Source organism: Sitophilus oryzae, unplaced genomic scaffold, assembly GCF_002938485.1.
Source record: "Sitophilus oryzae breed Bouriz unplaced genomic scaffold, Soryzae_2.0 scaffold_60_pilon_pilon, whole genome shotgun sequence".
Lineage (NCBI taxonomy): Eukaryota > Metazoa > Arthropoda > Insecta > Coleoptera > Curculionidae > Sitophilus > Sitophilus oryzae.
This window is the reverse complement of record NW_022147207.1, coordinates 85,996-111,475: the sequence shown is the minus strand read 5'-3', so window position 1 is coordinate 111,475 and position 25,480 is coordinate 85,996. Positions and strand designations below refer to the sequence as shown.

The 25,480-nt window shown below is 31.5% G+C and overlaps 1 protein-coding gene and 1 long non-coding RNA gene across 2 annotated transcripts in view; both read left to right on the top strand.

Annotated features, from left to right (window-relative positions):
* LOC115887684 (acetylcholinesterase) overlaps window positions 1-25,480 on the top strand; it is a gene marked incomplete in the record, with an annotated part of 242,446 nt that overhangs the window by 193,070 nt on the left and 23,896 nt on the right.
* On the top strand, window positions 965-1,390 carry LOC115887691. Its single transcript, XR_004051136.1, has 2 exons — window positions 965-1,028; window positions 1,108-1,390. It is a non-coding gene; the product is annotated as an uncharacterized LOC115887691 (long non-coding RNA).

The window sequence follows — 25,480 nt, the reverse complement described above, 5'->3', positions numbered from 1 at the left end:
AAATCGCTAAAAGCAATTTCTAATAATTGAAGCTGTATCTCTTACTGTTTCTGAGATCCCAGTGCTTGTAATTATTATCTTGGACACACTATTTTATGTATATATTTGAGTGGCGGGCGGAGGGGAACTATAATAATGTAAAGTTATCGGCCATTTAATAATTTAGTCCTACAGCCATTATGTCAAAATCTGTCCCCAAGATTCATTAACAAGTTTTAAATTTAGTTCTGGTCTAATTTTGTGAATGATACACTAATCCATATGACAGTGGCATAAATACGATTAATGGAAGGTTCTAATTTCCATGACAAGGCCAGGTCTAAATTTTAAAACCCTTTAGTGAATTTGGTTGTGTCTAAAAAAGACTAATAATAATATTATAGAGATATAACATTAATAGAGATAATATATGTTTTTTTAGGTTTCCTTAGCTGAACCAGTACAAAGTATTTTTGAAAGAATGTTAAAAGGACCTGCCACACAAAAATCCAATCTTCTGCTACTATCCTTTGCTTTAACATTGTCATTTTATTCGCCGAAAACATAGAATTTTATAAGGGATACATAAACTGGCCCAGAGTTTTCTTAGGAGGCCTCTAAATTCCATTTAGTTTTCAACAATATTTTTGATATTTTTAACTCTCAGAATGGATTTACAAAATATTCATATAAAAAAATTATCAAAAATATAAGAACAACATACTTTTTAATAATTTTGAAATAATTAAATTGTATATTATTGGACTTACTTTAAAAAGAATGGTCAACCATAGTCACAAAGAAAAAACGGGATTTTTAGCTTTCTAATTTGTATGGAAAGCTTACAACGTATGTATAAATACTATGTAAAAAAGAAAATCAATTATTGAAATATATTTTGGACTTAACTGGTGGAGGTCCACGTATACAAAAAGCAAAAAACGGAAGATAATAATATATTCAATTAATGTAAAATGAGAAAGAGCATTGTGGGATTGGGAAAACATGATGGTGATAGATTGTCTAAAACTAATAGGAGTACTGGTATTGTAAGTACTAACCTTTCATTGTGTTTTTGAATTTTTTATTACTTTTAAGAGAATTCAATATATTTAGATATTTTTTCAGTCTCAAAACAAAACTGATAGTTACAAAGAAACAGAAGAAAAGGGAAGATATTAATTTACTAGACAAAAGGCTGTTCTTTTGAAATATGGAGATGGGCAAAATTCAAAGTAGTAGTATTCAAAACAGAGAAGAACATAAGCTAAAGAAAAAAATAGACATTGAAATAAAAAAAGAACAGTAAAGTTCTCAAAGAGAACTTACTTAATAATTTTAATTAGTGTTTATATTGTAATGTAAAAAATGTAATGTATGTTATTTCTGAATAAAAGACATTTAATAATGATATTTTATAGAAATTAATACTCAAGAGATTTAATAACAACATAAAAACATGTTTAGAATAAGTAAAAAAAAATATTGCCCTAATCTTTCAAAATAATTTATTATTTCTCTTCTTATTAATTTGGTCCATATTTATTTCATCTAACGGCGGCAGCTCTTGTTCAGGCATCATTCTGGCTGTATTGTGTAGCACATTGAAACAACAAAATCTAAAAATTTAAGTACATACATTAAATTTTTTAAATTTTGTTCTATAATTAAACAGATAATATTTTTCTTAACTCACTGTTGTGCAATAATAACTGACATTGTGTTTTGTAATTTTGGTCTTATACCATAAAACACATATTGGAAAGTGGCGTTTCCATATAACGATAATTCTGAAACATTTCTTCAGCTCTATTTCTGCATATATCCCCTCAATGCATATGCAATCTCACCTTATAACAGATAATAAAATAATTTAATAGAGTATATGAACCCTTTGAATATTTTCACATTTAATTTTAAAAAATTTCTTTCAATTCATCTTATTCGTAAAATATTTAAAATTGAATACCTACTCAAATATTTAAGGAATATATTTTATATAAATGATCTAACAGTAAGTAAATATACGGACCACTAACCAAGCAGGATTTAATTTGAAAAGTCACCAGTCTCCAAGCGGGTCCTTAATTTCCAAAAATGGTGGCTTCATGCACAGACCCATGCCAACAAGCAATCAAGTCTATAGTTTTAAGACTAGCATTTCCAGTAATTTAAATGTTGGGGAAAATAATGCTTTCTATTTCTAAATACCTCTCCATCAATACCCCCTGTAAAGTATAAGAAACCTTGTGCTGATAAATATTGAAGAAAATATATAGGTACTTACCAGGTGAATGTTTTCTTACATTGTGTTCCATCAACTATCCCTATAATCCCAGGAAACCCAAATATACTATAAAATTGTTGTTGATTTATGGCAGTTATGCTGTTGTTTCTGGAAATACTAAAGAACAATGGTTCAAAGTATAAATATAATTAATTTATCTTACATTAGATTTACTAGCATTCCAACTTACCTCTCATTTTGATATTCTAGATTTTGTTCAATTAAACCGAGGTAATTAATAATGATATATATTACAGTGTCGTTTAAAAGTCTCTGTCCTAAAAACTTAAGGAGGTTCATTTCTTGGCAATATGATTTTTCCTTACATCCATTCTTGAGGAAATCCATTTTCAATGAATATACCTACTGATCGACGTCTAGGATATCAAAAGTAATCATCGAACTTACGTAGAGGTATCATAATACATTTTTTAGCTTTCTCAAAGGAATAACAATAATTCTTCCTCGTAAAACAATATTTTTGTGTCTAAGATAGGTTAAGTGACCACTAGCCTGGAAATTTGACCGCTTAATTTAAATATAAATTCAAGTTAGATTAAAGCATAGTGCAAGAAAATAAGCTAAACATAGTGTTAAGTTTTGCTTAAAAAACTTGGTGCAAACGCCCCTACATTGTATATTATCGATATTACTACGTATATTACAAATTAAAATTTAAATTAAAATACACAAAATAACTATTTTAAAATTTTTGATAAAAAAACACCACACCACCGTCACGCCACTGATGGAGTGAAATGACAGAAAGACAGACGAAACTCAACCGTGTTGTCATATTTATGTACCCATCTCTTTTTAACTCTCATAAAAGTGCCAAACCATGTATGATTCTAAAAAATTGAGTTTTATGAATGGAGTGTTCTGTCTACCTATATTTAGATGTCTTTGGTTCAAAGCCTACTTATTTAAAGCGGGCGAATTTTTATATACTCTATATCTCGAAGAGGAATCGAGCAAAATATCAAGTGTGTTATATTTTTGGAAAGGTAATTTTAAATTATTTTCAATAAATTAAAAATATACAGTGTGTCCCATATAAAAAATCAAATTTTCTATTGAAATTCTTAAATTATTAATTTTAAAAAAATTATACTTAAACCATTAAATTCTACGTAAAAAGGTGCTTTGGAAATGTTTTCATAAAAATACAAAATTTTCCATAGCAAAAAAGTTACATCGATTTGTTAAAAATGCATATTTTCGAAAAACACCCCGTAACTCCGAAACGGTAACAGATATCGATATTTGGTTTTCACTATCATGTTTTTGACAAAAATTGAGCTCCAGACACCGATATTAGTTTTTCTCTATCTCCTATAGAAAAGAGTGTTTCCATTTAAAAGCGCTCTGAATTTGACTCATTCCTGTACAGGGTGTCTCCACTAAGAATAGTTGTCGGCGATCTCCCGAGAGCTACTAGTCGTAGAGCTTGCGGAAAAAAATATTTATAACCTAAAGAGAGCATGAGAAATTGCTGGAAATTATTTTCAAGTTTGTATAGCACACAATTTTGCCTAGATAATGGATACTATAAATAATAGATTCATAGTTTTCAGTAAATTTTGCATATTTTTTGTTAGAACCATTTTCCCATATCTGCCAAAATAAAGTGGTGGGGGAAGGTTAGATCTGTTTTTAAACATTAACTCCTCGACCGGATGAACGAACAGCGGGAACAACGAAGCTCAAAGAAAGAAAGGCTTACCTATATTATAAACACAATAACAAGCTTTTGAATGCTAAAGGTCTTACACTCTAACAAGACAAGCAAGTTTTTCAAAAAAAAAAAGAATGCGATATATATGTAATTTTAGCTGAGTCAAAGAAGTAATAAAAGCTTAAAGTCAGCGAAAATGGCATTCATCCTCTTTCAAACCGAAGTCGTGCTCAGGCACAAATACGAAAAATTGGTCACTGGTTTTTCTAACACGGCTGGCAGCCTCTGATTATGTTCTAATAAAAAAATAAGATAGAAAGGATTAATTTATTCTAAAATAGACAATATTCCAGAATGGTATTACACAGATGTAGCTAATATTCAATACTAAGATATCAATGACAGTGAACAAGAACGACGTCTCTCTTCAGTGAAGTCATGGTGGGCTTTGGAAAAAGTATTACTTTTTGACGTAATAGTATAAATGTCAAAGAGTTATTAAATCAACATTTGATATCTGAAGGCTTCTCTTTTGAAGAAAAGCAATCAAAAGATAAAAAACGCTGCTGAGACTATAAAATTGTTGATATAATAATATTTTGAGTTTAAACTATCTCTTTAAAAGCAACTTTTTTCCCAAGCCTACCATGAATTCACTGAGGCGTCGTTTCTTAGTCACTTTCATTGCTATCTTAATTATTAGATATTATTACACCTAGTATATTATGGTATTCTGGTACATTGTCGATTTTTTGAATGAAATAATATTTTCTTATCATATTTCTTATTAGAATGATCATAATCAAGAGAGCTAGGGATACCGCGTTAGAAAGATAAGGTAATTAAGGGCTTATATTTTCGTATTTATTATAACTTTGCTAATAACTTTGGTTTGAAAAAAGATATCAAGATGCGGTTTTCGCTGGATTTTTAAACTTTTATTACTCTTTAGTATCAGCTAAAATTACATATACTATCGCATTTAACTTTTTCGAAAAAACGCGTAATGTTTGTTAAATTGTAAGATAGCGCCCCCTAGCGTCTACGTTCAAAAGCTTATTTTTATTGTTTATACGCTGTAATATAGAGTAAGAAACGCTCTTTTAAACGAGCCCTCACTTGTTGGATTCCGATCAACCAGTCCGGAGTTATTAACATTTAAATAAAAACAGATCTAACCTTCCCCCACCACTTTATTTTTGCAGATAGGGGAGAATGGTTCCAACAAAAAATATGCAAAAATTACTGAAGATTATGAATCTATTATTTATAATATCCGTTATCTAGGCAAAATTGTGTAGAAACACCTTTTTCTTATTTTTAATAGCAATTGCGCCCTCTAGCGGCCGCTCTACAAACTTGAAAATAATTTCCAGCAAATTTCTCATGCTCTCTTCAGTTATAAATATTTTTTTTCGCAAGCTCTACGACTAATACTTTCCGAGATACAGCCGAGAGCTATTCTTAGTGGGACACCCGGTATTATTAAAAAGACCTACAGTGTGTCCACGGATTGACTCAGACAAAGAGGGAAAACTTTTTTATTCGTGTGTTTATGAAAAAAAGTTATTCTTCATAAAAACTCTTCCTTGAGCTTAAACGACCAACAAGCATATTATTTTTACAAATGTATATACTGAGTGTATAAAAGGTTTAAAAAATATGGAAAGCGCTAAGAACAAAGTACTTGTATATATGTAAAAATATGAATGATGAAAAGTCATTAATAATAGCTTATTTTATAGCCCCCATTGGTTAATTTAAAAAGGAAAGTAATGAAATTGCGTAAAGGTAAACAAGGATTTTAAAGTTATTCAAAAAAAAATAAGTTAATTTAGAGTAAATGGTATTTTATATGGAGAGGAATCTTTTACCAATCCCTGTACATTTAGGTAGTGAGATAAAATTTGGTAACGTGCTGTAGTTTTTCAATCCCTAGAACTTTTATTAATAACTTTTCACCGTATTTTTACATATACTCAGTACTTTGTTCTTAGCGTTTTCCATATTTTTTAAACTTTTTAACACTAGGTATATACATTTGTAAAAATAATATGTTTGTTGGTCGTTTAAGCACAAGCAGGAGTTTTTATGAAGAATAACTTTTTTTCATAAACCCACGAATAAAAAAGTGTTCCCTCTTTGGGAATCAATCCGTGGACACACTGTATATTAGGATGTTGCTTTCAACACTTTCACTTCTGGATATTTCGGTATATTTATACAGGGTGCTCCGAACTGTATTTCGGAAACTTCCGCAGCATATTCTACACATTAAAATAAGTAACAAAGTTCGTATAAATGTATGTCCTAAAATGCTTAGTTTCGGAGATACAGGGTGTAGAAGTTTCATTTTTATTTCAATTTTTTACGTCAATATTTGGATGAAAATTGGTGTCTGGGAGTTTTTTGACATAATAAATTTGATTTTGTTACTACCTACTCACCTACTTGTAGAGGGCGCCACCTACATATTTTTTAACTGGTTTAAAAGAAAATAACTTTTCGCCCGTACCTGTAAAAAACAACCGAGTAAAATAATATACATTTGCGACATTTTTTAGGCAGAAAAGGTCTCTTGGTAAAAATCGTTCGGAGTTATGGTTCTCGAGATATTTGGAATCGATATTATCAATACCTGTCATCATTGACATAAATTAAACATGGTGACTAAATAGTTATTAGACTGAAATCATAAATTTGAAATGTTTTTGTGTCAAAAGTTTAACAGAAACTGTTTTATCATAATTTTTTCGAAGAAAAATTTAGGATTAATTTAAAAAAATAAAAAATTTCCAAATTATTTCAGTCAAAAAACTATCTACTCTCGACTTTTTTGTCAATAATGGCATGTATTAACTATTTCCATTCCAAATATCTTGATTTGCTCGTTTAGACATTTTTTAAGTAAAAAGTCACAGAGATGTATATTTTTTCACTCAGTAGTTTTATAGAGGTACGGACGAAAAGTTCTCTTCAAAGGTACAATGGTCGCGTTCATCAGAACGTAGCGCTACCGCAGCGATCACTAATTTTCTGCTGAACGCGCCGATTAGTTGTGAGCACTCTGGGATCAGTCGCCGTTTTTTCCGTCAGATTTAAAATACGCTACGCTACCGATGTATGATGGATTAAACGTCACATACGCCAAATGTCACAAAATGTTTTGGAAAACGAAAACAAAGCATTTTGTTTATTGTTCTCGGTTGACCAATCCCCTCGATTTGTGCCAAAAATGGGTGAAAACAATTTAATATGCATTACTTCTGATTTTGATCTAAAAAGCACGTTCAGCAGGACAACCAATCGATGGTACATCGCTCACTGATCAACTTGTCCTGATGAACGCGACCAATGACTATTAATATAATTAATATTAAAAAAAATCTACATTTACAATAAAAATATATATTTTTTTTAGTTTTGATATGATTTTTGCCTTGAATAAAACTTTCTGTTATATGACCACCAAACTCGAGTAGTAAAATATGAATTATATCATGAAAAATGAAATGATGTCACATTCTAGGGGTTTAGAACCGTCATTACTTTAGATATATTTAGACTTTATTTTTGTGGCTTGGGTTTTGTGTTCCCCTGAGGCGATTGAGTACTTTAAATGCGTTATATTAAACAAAATATTTGAATATTTGAAAAAATAAACTTAAAATTAGTATTATTCTTCTAGCAGATTTTTTTACGATTATTGTTGACATATTTCTTACGTATTAGGTGCCATTTTATGCCCGTAATTTTTAATAAATAACAATAAGTACCTAGTTTAAGCTTTTAAAATAATTTTATGTAAAAAAGCAGCATACAACTAATCGTAAATTGTAGAACACCGTGCAATACCGTTTATAAACATGCAATATTCTTGTTAAGCTAGAACAAGTGTTTAAAATGTATTTTAATTAAATATGTGTTATACACGACTAACAATTAACTTTTCCGATAGCAGCTTTAGATAATTTTTATAAGAACTAATTAATGGATGAACAAAAAAATTAAATGATTTTTTACTACTAAATTATCAGTTAAGCTTATATTGAAACCACTTACATTTAGTACAAATAAACTATTAAAAACCAACTTTATCGCATAGCATATTTAAAACATAAAAGATTTTATATGGGTGAAACATCTAGACCCTTAAATGTTAGAATTAAAGAACATAAAGATTATTTAAGAAAGGGACATTTTCACAAATCTAAGATTTGTCAGCATTCATGGAACACAGGGCACAGAATAAATTTTAATAACGCCAAAATTATAATGAAGAAGCGATAGCCTCTAAAGGAAAAATAAAAGAGGCTTTTTTTAATTCAATCCAATAAAAATAAATGTATTGCTCATGCATCTGTAGATGTTAGTAATGTATGGCAATCGCTTCTATGATTTTAAAGAACACAACATAAATAAACATAACATACGTAAAATTTAAAAATGATCATACAGAAAGTTGGGGGCTTTTTGGTTTTACCTTATTAAGTAATTATTATCAGGTGGTAATTGTTAATTTTGAAGTTTATGAACTCGATATAATGTCATTTTAACAGAACGTCAACGGTTTCTTGTAGACAAAAAAGTAAAGTGTTCTCGAATAGTTGAATTTAAATATTTTAAATAGTTTTTTTCTTTACTCTTTGTATTTTTTGCTTCCGACGACGGAAACAGATAAACTTTCCGAAACGTTAAGCATTTTTTTTTTCTTTGTTAGGCAAATTTGTATAACTGTAAACATAACTTCTGACAAGCAGTGTCCGTTTAGTTTAACGCAGAAGTGTTTACAAAAAATAACTATTTTATTTTGTAGATTTTCTTGCAGTGCAGTGGCGAAATATCGATAAAGGATTTTTTGGAGAGATAAAAGATTGTTTTGCTTTGTTTAAAAACTTTTGTAAAAATGCATTGGTTAATGTTTGTGGGAATTTAAATTAACATTGATTGTTCTCTAAAAATATATCAGTAATATACAGATATGTATTTTCTCTCAGATCATAGAAAAGCTTTCGATGTATGTATATTTACAGTTAAATCTGAAAAACTTTTTGAATTTTAAAGATAAACAAATTTTTAAGGAGCTACTTTATGGTTTGAGCTGTTCTAAAAATGTTACGATCGAATCAAACAAACTAAAGACATAAACCATTGGTTCACTTTTATATACAAATTTCAAACAAATATTAAAGATCTGAGGAAACAATACTTCAGTAGCATTTTACCTCAACAGAATTATTTGGTCATTCGTTAAAAATAATATTTTTAAACACCAAAAATAATAAATCTTCTTTCTTCAATTACTAATCTAATAAAACTTTTTAAATTACTAATAATGCCGACTGCGGTACAGTACAGGGTGAGTCAACGATAGAGTAAAGTCCATTATCTCATTTGTTTCGAGGTTTACAAAAAAATGTTAAATATAAAAGTTATAGGGAATGTTAAGATACACATTTTAAATTATTATAGAGTATACAGGGTCCTTCAAAAATGTGTGGCGGATATAACATATGTTTTTTTAAATGCAATACCCTATTTTTTTATTTTATTTTTAGATTCTGCGTAAAATTCTATAACTTTTTATATATGATGTTATATACCTAAAATTAATAGTTTTCGTAATATTTAAATTTGTTTATACAAATGTTAAATTGCAGTGTGGTAAAAAAATTGTTAGTTGTAATATTGTTTCTGAAGTTGGAATTCCCAAAATTTGGTATGAAAGTTCTATAGAGATTAAAAGAAGATATATGTTAAGATATTTTAGTTAAATGCTACAGGGTGTTTAAAATATATTTATGAATTTCAACTACTTAAAGTTAAAAAATCTCAAATTTTTAAATGGTACACCCTATATATTTTCATTTTTTCTGATAGATTTTGCAAAGCTCTTCAACTTTTATTAAGTATGTCATATACCTATTTTTAATAGTTTGCGATTTATTCCAATTTTTTTCTATTTTTACCCTAATTTTTAATACAATTACGCTATAACATCATAGTTGCCGTGACAAAACAAACATATTTATTACTTATTTTTAACAAGTAGTTTAATAATTAGTTACAATTGTTATTATTAGTCAAAATTAACTAACTTTACTCAAATAAACTAAAATCGTAGTCGTGAATTTCTTGGTGTATTTCTATATTATGAAAGATGACATTTGGATTTTCCGTCTGGCCGAATAGCCGCAGATTAGGGTAATACTAACTAGATTACCTAATTATTGACGACTACTGATATTGAAACTTTCTCCGACATACAGTAATTTTTTTTTCTCGTAGTAATTCTGGTTTATAATTCATTTCGTAAAACCAATATTACTACTGCCACAAAACCGTCCCATTACACACTGAAAATATTATAATATAATATAATATGAAAATGTCTTCTAGATAATCTACATCAGTCATATTCTAATCCAAGTACTATATAAATATGAAACTATTACCTCTAATCTGTTTATTTTACAAATTAAACTAAAATTCACTTTTTGTTCTTAACTTGCTTAACAGATCATTTTGGAAAATCTGAAACTATTATTTTTTTGGTAACTATGATGTTATAGCGTAATTGTATTAAAAGATATGGGTAAAAATAGAAAAAATTGAATAAATCGCAAATTATTAAAAATAGGTATATGACATACTTAATAAAAGTTTAAGAGCTTTGCAAAATCTATCAGAAAAAAATCAAAATATATAGGGTGTACCATTTAAAACATTTTAGATTTTTTAATTTTAAGTAGTTGAAATTTATAAATATATTTTAAACACCCTGTAGCATTTAACTAAAATATGTTAACATATATCTTCTTTTTAATCTCTATAGAACTCTCATACCAAATTTTGGTATTCCAACTTCAGAAACAATGGTACTACTAACAATTTTTTGCCACACTGCAATTTAACATTTGTATAAACAAATTTAAATATTACAAAAACTATTAATTTTAGGTATATAACGTTATGTATAAAAAAGTTATAGAATTTTACGCAGAATCTAAAAATAAAATAAAAAATAGGGTGTTGCCTTTAAAAAAACATATGTTATATCCGCCACACTTTTTTGAAGCACCCTGTATACTCTATAATAATTTTAAAATGTGTATCTTAATCTTCCCTATAACTTTTGTAGGTAACATTTTTTTGTAAACCTCGAAACAAATGAGATAATGGACTTTACTCTATCGTTGACTCACCCTGTACAGTACTACAGTTTTGCTGATTGGGATATAACTAGGGCAATTTGTACTGTAAATAAAATTTATAAAGGTACATAAAAACACGTCTATAAAAAAGTTAAGCCCACAACTTGATTAAAAAGAAGTATACAATTAGTTACAGTTTGGGGTTGGAACTTTTGGTGTTACACAACAAAATAAAACCCTAAATCACCACAATACACCAAAACACTTTTACTTTTACACTGGACGCACGTTTCGCTCACCATATTAACATAATCAGCAGATGATTAAACACTAAATTAATATCTACAATTTGAGCGTTCATGTACTCGCTTAGTGGGTACCGAGTGGGCGTGGCAAGATCTAGCCAACCGAGCCAGAGCCCACCGAGCGTAATTAATTTCCGCAACTAGAGTAGTAGGAAGAGAGAACTGGAAGGAACTGGACCGTTGTCTCTGTTCATACTATCTTTACATTTAATACATTTGACGCTCTCATATGCATCTAATTGCCCGTAATTTGAGACTTGTTTAACTAATTTTAAATTATTAATATCTATATAATGTTCTTTATCAACAATATGTTCAGCAACGCAAGATTTATCCGGTCTACCATATCTTATCTGAGCTATATGTTGTTTTATTTTAAGAAATTTCCCTGACCAAAACAAATGTTTATGGAGAATATTCCCCCATCGTTAGAGGCGCAAAAGCAAAAAGAGAATTTAAAAATATCATTTTTTTTGCAGTCTCTTGTTCGAATAAAAAAAATCTATAAATCAAGACTTTTACAATACCGCAATAATTTAAAATTTCCGAACAATAATTCAAAGGTTTTTCTTTTTAGCCGGTCTGGCAAAAGTTATGATTGCTCCCTGGATATATATTATTCTAAAACGCCGTAAACTTAGAGACATCTGGCCATACAAAGTCGGCAAAGGCCATAAATCACTTATTTTTGCCTAGATCTGAATATAAGACGATCGTAAATATAAATAGCAGGAGAATAAAACATTAAAAAGCAGTTTTATGCGATTCTAATGTGAAATATGAGGTAAACAATTTAATGTAATGTTACTTATATTATATGGCGAGTGGCTCACATAGTGTCCATCTTTAAAAAGGGAAATCGTAACGACCCCACTTGTTATAGAGGCCTAGGCATTAACAGTTCGGTCAGCAGACTTTTTGGAAAGGTGCTACAGGGTAGGCTCAGGGACAGTATTGGTGACAAAATCTCGGAAGACCAAAGCGGATTCACACCGGGGAAATCTTGCACAAATAACCTTTTTGTCCTGCAGCAGGTGATGGAAAAAAAGATAGCAGTAGATCAAGAAGTCCATCTAGCATTTATTGATTTGGAGAAAGCGTACGACTCTATTCCCCGCAGCAAGATATGGGAAGTATTGAATATCTTAGAAGTAGATAGACCTTTGCTTAAGATAATAAAATAGCTATATAAAGAAAATGAATCGTACGTTAAGATAGGACACAGGCTATCTAATCCAATTAACACCACAAAAGGGTTGCGACAAGGATGCAGCTTATCTCCTCTGATCTTCAACGCTTACGTCGAATTAGCCCTTAGGGAATGGAAGACGAAATGTCAAGGTATGGGAATACCCATTGAGGACAACACACTATTTACCCTGAGCTTTGCAGACGATCAGGTCGTGATTGCGCAGGACTCATACGATCTAGAGTTCATGACTAAGAGGCTTTATCAAGAATACAACAAATAGGGACTTCAGGTTAGTCTAAAGAAGACCGAATACATAGCTGTCAATTCCAACGCTTGTTTTGAAGTCTTCATTAATGATAACGTCCAGATTCAACAACAACCATAAATACCTGGGTGCTACTATCAACAACGAGGGTTTGGGCAAAGTAGAAAAACAAACCCGAATTCAGAAGAGCAAACAAGTTATTGGCTGTCTTAACAGCCTCTGGTGGGACCGAAACTTGTCTGCAACAACTAAAAAGAGACTTGGAGAACATTGGTAGAGTCAGTTCTTTGCTATGGTTCAGAGCTATGGACTCTGAGTGCAGACGCGAAGCGCAAAATCCAAGTTGTTGAAATGGACTACCTTAGAAGAAGTGCAGGTATATCTAGGATGGAAAAAAGACAAACATCGAGGTCAGGCGTATCATGAATGCATCGGAGGAGACAGTACTGGATCGAATCGAAAAATCCAGCTTAAAATGGTTTGGACATGTTCTGCGTATGCCGGAGAACAGGTGGCCAAAAAGAGTTTTTCAATGGGCTCCCAGGGCAGAAGAAAGAGAGGTAGACCTAGAAAATCCTGGAACGGAACGGTTACGGAAGCAATGGAAGCTCGTAACCTAGAAGCTGATGACGCTCTAAATCGAGATGTGTGGCGTAGGGTAACGGGAAGGCAGCAATAGGCTGTAGTTTGGAAATGAGTATTAAATACTTAAACCAAAATCCTGTTTATATATATATATATATATATATATATATATATATATATATATATATATATATATATATATAGTATATATATATATATATATATATATATATATACTCTCTAAGTATAGTATATATATATATATTCACACCGTTAGTGGTAGTTCTAGTTCATGTCCGGGCTGTAACTGTCAAGGCAATGACGAATATTGTCAATAAGGTGAGACACCTTCGAATAATTCCGACGGTACTCAAGCACAACTGCTTTTTTGCATCCACATTACATGGTGTTGTTCGAGGTTTAGTTCTTGATATGTTGGTTTGTCATTTTGTGCACAAGTCCATTGGCACTTATTATTAACGGTACTATAATCACTCTTCTGCAGTTCCCAGGATTGCTTTTATTTCCTGAGAAAGTGCAGCGTACTTGTTTATCTTATCTGCATAGGCTTTTAGCCACTGCTATAATCCTGCGGTAATTGGAGTAAGTCGATTATGATGGCGGTTTTTCAGGTTTATTCCATATTACCATATCGGTTTATTATGTTCTACTCCTATATCTGTTTCTACTGTAAAGTCCCAGTATATCTTGGTGGTGTTATTCTTCAATACAGCTTTTGGGAACGTACATGTGGTGGGGGTAAATGTGTCAAGGAGGCCCTTATTCAGGCATACCAACTGGTGCACTACTTCTTTTCCCATGTTATTATGTCTTTCAATGTATCTGGTCCTGCTATTTTACTCGCATCCAGAAGACAGTGTTGTACAGACATATATATATATACAGATATATATATATAGTAGGCTACAGATATATATAGTGCTGGAAAGGCAGCAATAGGCTGTAGTTGGAAATGAGTATTAAATACTTAAACCAAATCCCGTTTATATATATATATATATATACTTATATTATTATTTTCAATTATAATGGTTTATTAAAGAATGAAATAATTGTTTGATTAAACACCAAACTAAAGAGGTAAGGCCAAAAAGCTTAAATTTTTAATCTTAGTTACCGTTTGAAAAATCAAAGAAGCGTTAACCTACGTTACTAAAATCACTAGATGCCTGAGTAATTTGACTGTTTTAACAAAAGCCTCTCTTATTTTTTACTTAGAAGCTAACAGATTTTTCATTCTTTCATCGTCAAAAAAGTATTTTCAAAACTTCTTGCAATCAAAATTTATTGTATGGACTTTCTTTAGTTTATTTTATGAAGATTGTGTTGGTTTAAAAATTAAAAGCTACCAATATCTATCTATTATTTTACAAATTTTCTAGCAATACTAAATTAATAAATATTGTGTTAATAACCAAACAAAAGTTTTATATCGTGAAGCTTATCGTAAATTTTAGATTTTGTTTTATAATAGCTCTTCGTTAAACTTTCGTGAACTGTGGAGTATTCTGTTACAATAAAACTTTATTCCCAGTCCATATTCTTCCTAGAAACTTATTTTACGGTATCTACGTTATCTTAATTACAGAGAAAATATTCCATATCGTAGAAACAAAGTCTGAACCATTTGCGCCAAGTGCATCAGATTATCAACCATCTGAAAGGTCTGATTCTCTCGATTCTGAAAGTATAGTTTGATTTATTATTATTTTCATCTGTATCATTTTCTCGACTTGTCGGAGATCATCTTTCCAACGGGTTAAGCCAAGTTGGAAGATTCTTAATCTATAGTTGGCTATTGTCGTATGTTAGGTGCATGTGGTTTCCACTGAGAAATCTCCTTACTATGGTATAGTGTGACTAACGGATCTGTAGCTACGGGGTATCGGCAGGGGAACGCAGTTGTAAACAAAACACGCTCAATTTCATTCATAAAATAGGCATGGGCGTACGGTGTTTTATGAAAATAATGTGTATCATAAATATTCAGTATTCTATCAGTATATATCATAATAATTCAGATTAATAATTTTTTTCAAAAAACTTTATGCTGTTTGAATCGTTACTGTTGAGTTAGCAGATAAACACTAAAAGGTTTTATTAAAGCTCCCTTAAATATTTTGAATCATTTTATTATTATGTGTTGTTAATAGATATAATAGAAGAAATAATTTCAGCTGGCGGTTGGAACCTTTGGTCTTACACAGCAAAATAAAACACTAAATCAGCACAATACACCAAAACACTTTTACTTTTATACTGGACGCACGTTTCGCTATATAACCATGTTAACATCATCAGCAGATAATCAAGACATGAGTTATATTTATTTATATATCTGTACTAACTATATTTTTTTCTATAATACATATACACAATTTTAGATATAACTATTTCCAGCAAAAAAAATCTTGAAAATAGTTAACTTTGGGAAGTGCAACAAAAACAAAATTTCATTTCACCAGGTAAATCCACATTGCCTAATACAACTAGATATTGTATCGTCTGCCAGCAGTTTGTAAAGGTTAGGTCATCGTCTACCCATAAGCTCCAATCCAAATAGATAATACTTAAGGATATTGAATCTCTCATGTATATATATTTATATCTCTCTTTGCAATATAATGGGCCGCCCCATTAATATTTATCTGTTATCTTTGACATTTCATGCCAAAAATCTTATCTGGATTTTGGCTAACCCCCAAGGCTTCCCCCAAGCAAAGGAGAATTCCTATTCTTCCCAAAATTTTGCAAAAGCCTTCTAATTGTGGGGACGACTTTGAATTAGAGATAAAATCTATTTACTGGGGCCACCTGACCACTTTGGAAATCAAAGTCTCTGAGCCTTTCAAGAACAGCAGCCCCACGGTCGTTTCCTTCCATGGCTGGATATAATTTTATTGGGGTTAGTTTCCAGCCTTTTTTGGCCTCCTGTGGAATTTTTATAGCCGATGCTAACTCCGTATAGAGAGGATATCCATCAAGTTTACAAGCTTGGCAAAATCTTGTTGAACTCTGTAGCCTCTCTGCAAACCCTATTATGAACAAGAAACCAAACGGAGGATTTCCCATCCACGTTTACTCTATATTTCTATTTTGCCTTAGCTAAAGATTTAGTAAAATGCAAGCTTTCATTTCCACGGCAATATTTAATTTCGACCAATTTTAGATTCTAATAATTACATATATTATTCTATTATTCTACTTACCTATAAATTAGCTATTATTTCTTCTTGGCTATGTAAAGGGTCTTACCCTTTTTAACAAATTTATTCACTAAAAATAGAAAAAAAAAAAAAAAAAAAAAAAAAAAAAAAAAAAAAAACAAAAAAAACATTATAAATAAGATAACGGAAATAATAAAAACATAACTTGAATCCATTAAAATATAATGAAAACATAGGGAATAAAATTTAGTATAACCAGAAAAACAATAGAAAGAAAGCTTTTACAGCCGATCAAAAGAATGATAACTGCCACCTGATGTATTTCCCTAATAGTATTCAATATTTCCACTCTTTCAAGAGGACTAAAGCTTGGGAAGATATGAATAGAAAAGCCGGAAACCGCGTGGTAAATAAATCCCAGGAATGTACCTCAATCATGTTCGATGAATAGGTGGCCATGCGCGGCGATGCTGGTTTGCCAATGATATCGTTGGAAAAAAACTAGATGCCTTCGAAACGTCCAAAGAGTTTCAAATGAAAATAAAAAAAATAGTTATTAAAATGAAAACATATCGAATTTAAATTATGAATCCACGTTGGAAAATTCTTGTAATATAATTGTCACATGCTAAACACATTATATATAATAAAAATATAAGAAATTTATAGTTCATGTCTGGCAATTTTGCAATTTTATAGATAAACGTGGCAATATCGATTTTTTTTTCTCGCGTTCCTTCCGTAGCTTCAGATCCGCTGGTCAAACAGTACATGTATTAAGTATGACTGCTTTTTGTATTTCAGTGTGAGTGTATTCCGGTATATTGAGGGTTTTCAGTAGCGGTATAAATGTTTTTTGTGTATTTTCCTGTCAGGGATATTGATAAGTGGTAGGCTGATAATAACTTTTCTTGTTTCCAGATTCTTTCAATTTCAGCCAGTGGTGTATAATTCTATCGATTTTTCTCTATAATTTTATTCTAAGGTTGCTATTATTGGGTATGTAGCTATACTCAATGAGATATACCTGTTTTTTGTCTTGTTTATAAATACTATGGTTCAATTGGTTGGCATTAATTGTCTTATCTGTGTGAATGGGGATCGTAATAAACTTTATAGGAACGCCCTTTCTAGCTATCGATCAGGATGGTGGTGGCTGTAGTACCGGGTCGTGATGGTTTGTATTTTGTGTACATTAATCAGTCCCTTGTAAATTATTTTGCAAGCACGTGGTCTGTCTGTATATCTCTGTTGCTGCATAGAAGTCTAAGAATTCCGCTGTGTGCTCATTGGCTCTGGGTGCAAGGTGCATTCTTCTAAGCGTCCGTTGGAGCATTGTTCTGCATTTATCTCTGCATTTGATGATTTTCGAAAGTGTTGCTAATCCTGCTCTTAGTCATGTGGGTTGCAGTTCTGGTGTTCCTTGATGTCTGTTCATGCTAGGTTTTCCTCTTGGAAATATGTTTCCTAGTCTGTTTAATCTACTACTTGGATTTTATTTCCTTCTAAGGGATGTGGGATAGATAGTCTCTCTTGTTTTAATTATAACTCCCTTTTGGTCCATAACCTTCGGTTCTTTGAGATACGAGCATGGCAAAACACAGCCTGTCCTAGGAAATCTCTCAATGAACAGTCTGTGAGTCTCCGTGATTTGGGTGTCTAGTTTAGTTGGGTGTGTATTAGCAATGCATGATGTGGCTTATTCATTTCAGTTGTGGCAACAATTTGCTGCCTTGGAGGCTCTGGTTTTAAGTGGTTGCTTCATTGACTGTAGCTGGCAAAAGTTTTCACGCCCATGGTCGTCCCAGGACCAGCGGGTGCCGTCATTGGCTCAGCTTTCCCAAGCTGAATGTTCCCATGGCGTCCTTTTGACTGTTACATGCTATGCCGTCTGGTCCATGCTTCCATTGAGTTTGGGATGCTTCATTTCTACTATTACCATCAATAAGTTAAGCTTGCTCTTCTCACAAATACTTAGATATCTAATGTTGATCTGAATAAAACTGTACGAGGAAGAAAAATCTTATCGTTTCACATAGACGTAACGTAACACACTCTAAAAAGGCAACACATGAAAGTTCTTCATTTTTATAAAAAAAAAAAAAAAAAAATATTTTTTATAAAAATCTAGTTAGAAAAACACTATTAATAGACACAAATGTGAAATTAAATCCAGTCCTTTAATGATGCAAGAATACTGGTATCATTTTTATATCTAAAATTTTAAATATAAAAAAAAAAAAAAAAAAAAAAAAAACCAAAAAAAAGTATAAACAAACATCTTAAAAATGACCACATAGCTGTTTTTGCTACTTTTTTTAAATTGTACAATTTAAAAATATAATAGCAATGAAATTGATATAAGTATTTATAAAAAAATTTGTTTTTATTTTAATTAAGTAACATTTAAAAACTTAACTAAAAGAATATACCTAGCTAGAAAAAGAAAGGACTCTGCCATAATTGAAAATGGTCCCAGAAGTGGGAAAGCCATCTATTGAGTAGGGTTTGTTTTAAATGGATCGAAAGGCGGGCTTTTTAAATGAGCGTATTTATTGTTCCAAATGTAATACCTTAAATTTTATCATTAATTTACATTTCTTTTACACAAAAATTCAACAATTAACAGTTAAAATTAAAAAAAAAAAAAAATTGTAAAAAATAAGATTTAACAGCATAATTTATACACCATTAAAATAAAATTAAAGCCAAATATATGTAAATTACTGTTATTACCCAAAGTTTCATTTAAAACAACATTTTAAACATCACTATTATAATAGAACAAGCCCTACGTAATAATGCCCAACGTTTTATAAATGGAGGAAACATGCAATAGGGTAATCTTTAAATGGGATGGCAAAAATAAAAGTACTTACATTATATCTTTGAAATACAAACAAAAAAAAAAAAAAAAAAAAAAAAAAACACATATAACAAATTATAGTTTGGAAAAATCGTTTTGATAATCATTTGATAATATTAGTGATTGGCGCTATGACAACGACAATATTATTTCTTGAGGAATTTGATACAGTATGATAAATGGCCGTTGGAAACTATGGAAATCACAAAAAAAAAAAATTCTGATTTAACGACATCTGGCAACAACTAGTAGCAACTTCTTAAAAATTAATTCCAGAAGAACGCATAAATAAAAAATGATATAATATTTTATTTGAAATTTCCATAGAAACGGCGGAACCGTTTTTTACTATTTTAATTTCCTTTGAATAAGAAGACCAAGGAAGGAGCATAATGTTATCCATGTATCCATGCATGGTTGACGGAGAGAGGGATCTAGGGTGGGGACCTTGACAGTTCTGTTTGACGTTTCAACTGACATACTTGAATTTGATTTGAAATTCTTTGTGGATTTGTCCTTTACGGAGCTTTATTCTATGTTGATTTATTAATGGGTCTCACTACTGATTAGAAGTAGTAAATCTAGATGAAATTATGTAGAACTTAAATTAATGGATACTTACTGCGATTTACTGAAAAGAATCTAAACAGTCATTGCGTGCGGTAGATCTTGGCAAACATTGAGTGAAATAATGGAACAACTTTCGCTAGTAAGTGACTATATAATATACATACGGTAAAACCGATCATTTATGGAATTCACTTAAAATTAACAAATTAAAAAAAAAAAAAAAAAAAAAAAAAACTTTTTTATTTAATACTTTGTCAAAAAATTAGATTGTCAAAAGCATTTAGATACCTATTTATTTACTGTTTACATTTTCCTTGTATATATGTTGTTTAAAAAAATAAATACTTATTATAATCCTATCTATTTTATTAGAATTATATATTTTTATAAATAATTTTAATAACTACAAAAAAATAAAAAAAAAAAAAACGTAAAATAAAACAAATAAAATTATTAAAAATAAAGTTATCTTTATTTCTGTGATAATGAGAACGTTCAGTTTTACATTTTAAATAAAATTAGAACGATAATGATAAGCCTGAATTTAAGTCGGCCATATATTTGAGGCCCATCGCGGTGTAACCAAGATTCTAAGATTTCTTTTTATATGCTCCTTCCTTAGTCTCTTATCTCAAAGTAATTTCTCTCCTGCCCCCTGTGAATTTAATTGAGGAACACAATGTGTCAATAAGGACACATTTAACATTGTTTATTTGGATTATTGGTACTGCTAATAGCACTAGTGCCATTATGAGTCTATAATAACACCGCAAATTTTAAAATAAAGAAAACAAGCAAAAAAAAGGTACCTAAATACGCTTATTTATTGTAAAACACAAATGCTAAGACAAAGGCAATAAATTGGTTAAATTAATCCCAGACGATGATAGGTGAGTTTGAATTTTAGAAAGTAAATTTATTCCCTGAGTGCTTGAACTTGTTAAAGACCCATCACTGCTGAAATGTTACATGACACTTTTTTTTTTTTTTTGTTTTGTTTTGAATTTTCTATATAGCTCCCTGCAATTGTGTTAGAGCGCCAACCACCATGTCATTTTAGAATAGCACAAATCCACCCCTGAATCTGCAAGCAACGAAACAGACGATCTACGGAAACAAATGTCCAGTGTATTGTTATGGATTTGGAAGACTTAGGAACAATGCTATTTTATACGGCATTTTCCCTAAAGCATTAATGCCAACGGGTTGTTTAATACATTTTCCATCGAAAATCTCCACAAAAATCGAGTATGCTCTGTATTGCTTGGCCGCATAGCTATATATCTTCGAACCATTTGCACCATACGGCTCTCTTCAGCATCTCTGTCGTTATAAAAATCCTGATATCTCTTTTTTTCCTAAATGGAATAATGACATGAAAGCATTGTCCTTTATCTTTAACATTCTGCAGCTGCAGATTTGTCAAATCGATACGCTGGCAGGTTCCCGCAAGTCCCACTATCATTGAAACTTTTGTCAGGAAGTAAGTTTTATCATCGGCTCCCAACAAAATGGGTAAGTTAAGTGGTCTCTTCTTAAAATTCTCGATTTTCGACTGAAATCCTCCTGATTTTCTTTTAGGAATGCAATTAAATGGACGTACCTACTAATATCTGTATTTTTCAATTAGATATAAGGAACGTAGCAATGGAGCCAATATACCCAAAGTGGACATAGCTCCTCCCATGTTTTGTAGAAAAGATGTCTAAAATGCCAGGAGAACGGTCTCTTTCTGCTACTACTTTTCATTCTTGATTCCTTTCCCTTTACACCAAACTTCAAGTTTTACATAGGCTTCCTCGTACGTTTGTCTTGATTTGTCAAAGTAGGGAATCGACAACGTTCTGCGCAATGCCTTCAATATCTGAAGGAACACTTTCAGAATAAGAATCACCCATATTAATATTATTTTTTGCTTTTGCTAAAACTGAATTCATGCTTAATACAAAATCAACATCAGTATAATTGAGTTGTCAAAGCCAAAATGGAAACAATCAACAAGCACGGTTACCACGGCGTCGACCAATATGGGCACCTGATAATTTTGAATTTTAATTTTTATGATATCTCTGATATTTTAAAATTAAATCAAATCTCTTTGGATCGTCCCTCATGTCGCGTCGTAGATTAATTTTTGAATGATATTATTATCTGATACAGAACTTTTTATCGAAGTATTGTGTAACTTAACGTTAAGCAATGCGTTTCATTTATAATGTTCGTATCGAACTTGTAATTTCACACAATCCATTAACCCCATTTTCATACCTCTAGGAATTTGATCCAGTCTACCTCTGGAACCCCATGGCAGTAAAATAACAAACAAAATAAAAATCATCCATAATATGATTGAAATACCAAAAATTGAAAACAAATAAAAATTTCAATTGCTATAACATGAAACAAGCTCTTATCTTCTCTTCTGTGCTTTGTAGCATATTAAACTCTCCTTTGAAACGTCGGAGCAGCTTCCAAACTTTATTGCATTAAAACTGGAAAAATGGATACTGCTAATTCAATTTTGCAACTGAAGCTAATTTCTCTCAGTTAAACGACATCTTCGGGGAATTCTCTATTATTCTGAGATTTTACGGCCACTCATGTTCTACTTAAAACCGCTTTACAACACATTCGAATAGAAACTCGTAGCAAAACTACGTGCTTCTCTAACCAACTTTGCGGATACTCAAACGTTTTACACAAGTGTTTCTTGCAAAGTTTAATTTCTTGTCAGATTTAAAATTTTACCACTTACATATTCAAATTTCTTAACGCTTAACTTAATTATACATCGTTTCTTCCTACTGTTATTTAGAATAAAACAGCTCTATATTATATCTCTCTGTAGTTTGTTAATAATATACAGGTTGTTTTAAAAGACATGTGACATATCTCGTGGGATTCCTCAATGCAAAATAAGACTTCCCTTTCATCAACATAGGTCCGCTATTTCCTATTTTGTTCTGTAGCTATAGGTACAAAATCCGCAATATCCACCCCATTATTACTCTTTCCTTCCGCACTTTTAGCGATTCTAATAAAACTTTGAGGGTAAAAGTTACTATAAGCATATACATATTTTAGAATGCTAAAAAAGTGCCGATATATTCACCAGGGACATACATATGGAAAATTGTGTGTGTACCCAAGGCGTGCATAATCATGGAATTCCAACCGTCTGTCCGTCCTGTCCCCATCCGTCCGTCCGAGTAAACCCCATCTGTACCTTTATCCACGTGCCGAGTTTGGTTCCAATCGACCCATATTAATAAAAATCCTGATGATTTCGTCTATTTAGAGGCATCGCACAGTGGGGTATTTGACACAGTTGATCGAATTTTTTTTATGTAGACACTATATAAATTATTGCTATTTTCAATTAAAGAGGGTAGCCACATGAACAAACAGTTGATAATCTGCTCAGAGATTCTAAAAAGAAAGAAACCACTCGTTCCAGTGTTTCCAACGTCAGTGCCAGTAGTAATATCGAAACTACTACTACTAATGCTACGACTGATCCGCGAGCAATGCCCATACCACTAAAGTCGCTAATAATGCCAAATTGTGTTACAATATAATGTACCACGCGGACGCTCTTGTATTAATAATAATGCCATCGTGGTTTATACCTCGCATTAGTATATCGTTGATTGGAAAATTAGAGGAAACTAAGAATGTTTTTCTATCTTATCAGCAAAATCGCAAAAGTCGCAGTATTTTATTCTACTGTATGAAAGCCCAACGTTTACTAAGTAAAACGTATATAGACAATATGCTGACTTCTTCGAAATGCGCAACTAAATCCTAAGTGATAATAAAAATGCCAAATTTAATCAACTTTCTGAACGCCTAACTTTTAGCTGCAAAAAAAGTCGTTAGTATAGAGAATATCAAAATAAATAACATTGTTTCTTTTGTAAAATACATACCTGCAGCTTCATTGGAGCCATATCTAATCAAACAATAATATAAACGTAAAAAGAGCACAGCAACAACAACAATTTATAATTTTAAAACATAAAATTTAGCCATTTTCCTCTTATCCGTGAGAAGTAACAACTTTGACGTTCCGTTAAAACAAATGAATGCAACTAAACAAACCCATAGCCACGCCATTCATGGCAGACAAGATTTGGTGAATCCTATCATTTATCTCTTTTGGGAAATTTTAAACTTTTTCGAATATCATCACCTTTAATACCCTAATGGTGCACTGGTCTGAAACAATCGAGGGAGCTTCAACTGTAGCCAGTCCCCACCATGCTGAAATCGGACCAACATTTTTCTTCAATATCAAATCCTTAGTCCCACCCTTATGAATATACAAAACATCGTATCAGTGGTGGAACCCGGTGCACATTTGCTCACATAGACTACCCGCCAAATTTGGTCGCGATCGACTTTTGACGTTTCTTATGTCAAAACTAACTGTCGCAGTGACACGTGTCGTACACGATAGCCATTCCTATCCAATTCCATCTACATACCTAAATTTCAGCTTAAATCGACGGTTTTATTGGATTCATTGATGATGGGGGTTCGTAGTGCACGAAACGTCGACTTTGTGCATCGAGGAAACTGATTCTTGCGTCAATACGACTCTTTCTGGTAGAGGGCGCCACCTGCATATCTTTTAACATATTTGAGGTAATAAATTTTCGTCCGTTCTGTATAAAACTAATTGAGTGGTGGCCGTATACCTTGATTTTTACGTAAAAATTCCTCTTGGTAAAAATCACTACAGTGAGCAAACTCGTTCTACTGTATTTAGAATGGAAATAGTCATCATTGATATTCATTATTAATGCGCCAAACCCGTTGAGTAGATCGTTATCAGAATTCACCTGCGATAATATGTGCCCCTGCTGAACATTTGGTAAAAACATTTTAAATTTGTTGATTTTTTTTTTTTTTTTTATTTGAATAAATATATTTAATTTTATACAATGATGATAGTCAGTAGTAAACCATATGTAGAGCTGCTATTGGTAGAGCACTGAGAAAGACAAAACGGAAGAAATGGCCAAGGAAAATCGAAAGGTCAGCAGGTTTTATAGAGATCATGACTATATCGGAGGCCTAGATCCAAATAAATTCATTGAGAAAAACAAGAACCAACTAGTACAATTAGCATTCATCTGATTGAAGAAGGCCCTGACTACCAAAATTCCAGGAAGCAAACTTATGTAAGGATGGAAGACTGGCCATCGGATAACACTCACAAACACCGGGAAGACTCTACTGTACATAAAGTAGGGGAAACAAGATAAAACAGCCTAATGAATATCGAGTATTGCTCCAGGACAACCCAACATCACAACATTATTTAGCAAAATATTCTGAATGTTCCTGACAACCTGTGGAAACGTAGCTAAACCTCCACAAATACGTAACTGAATGTGCCATACCAA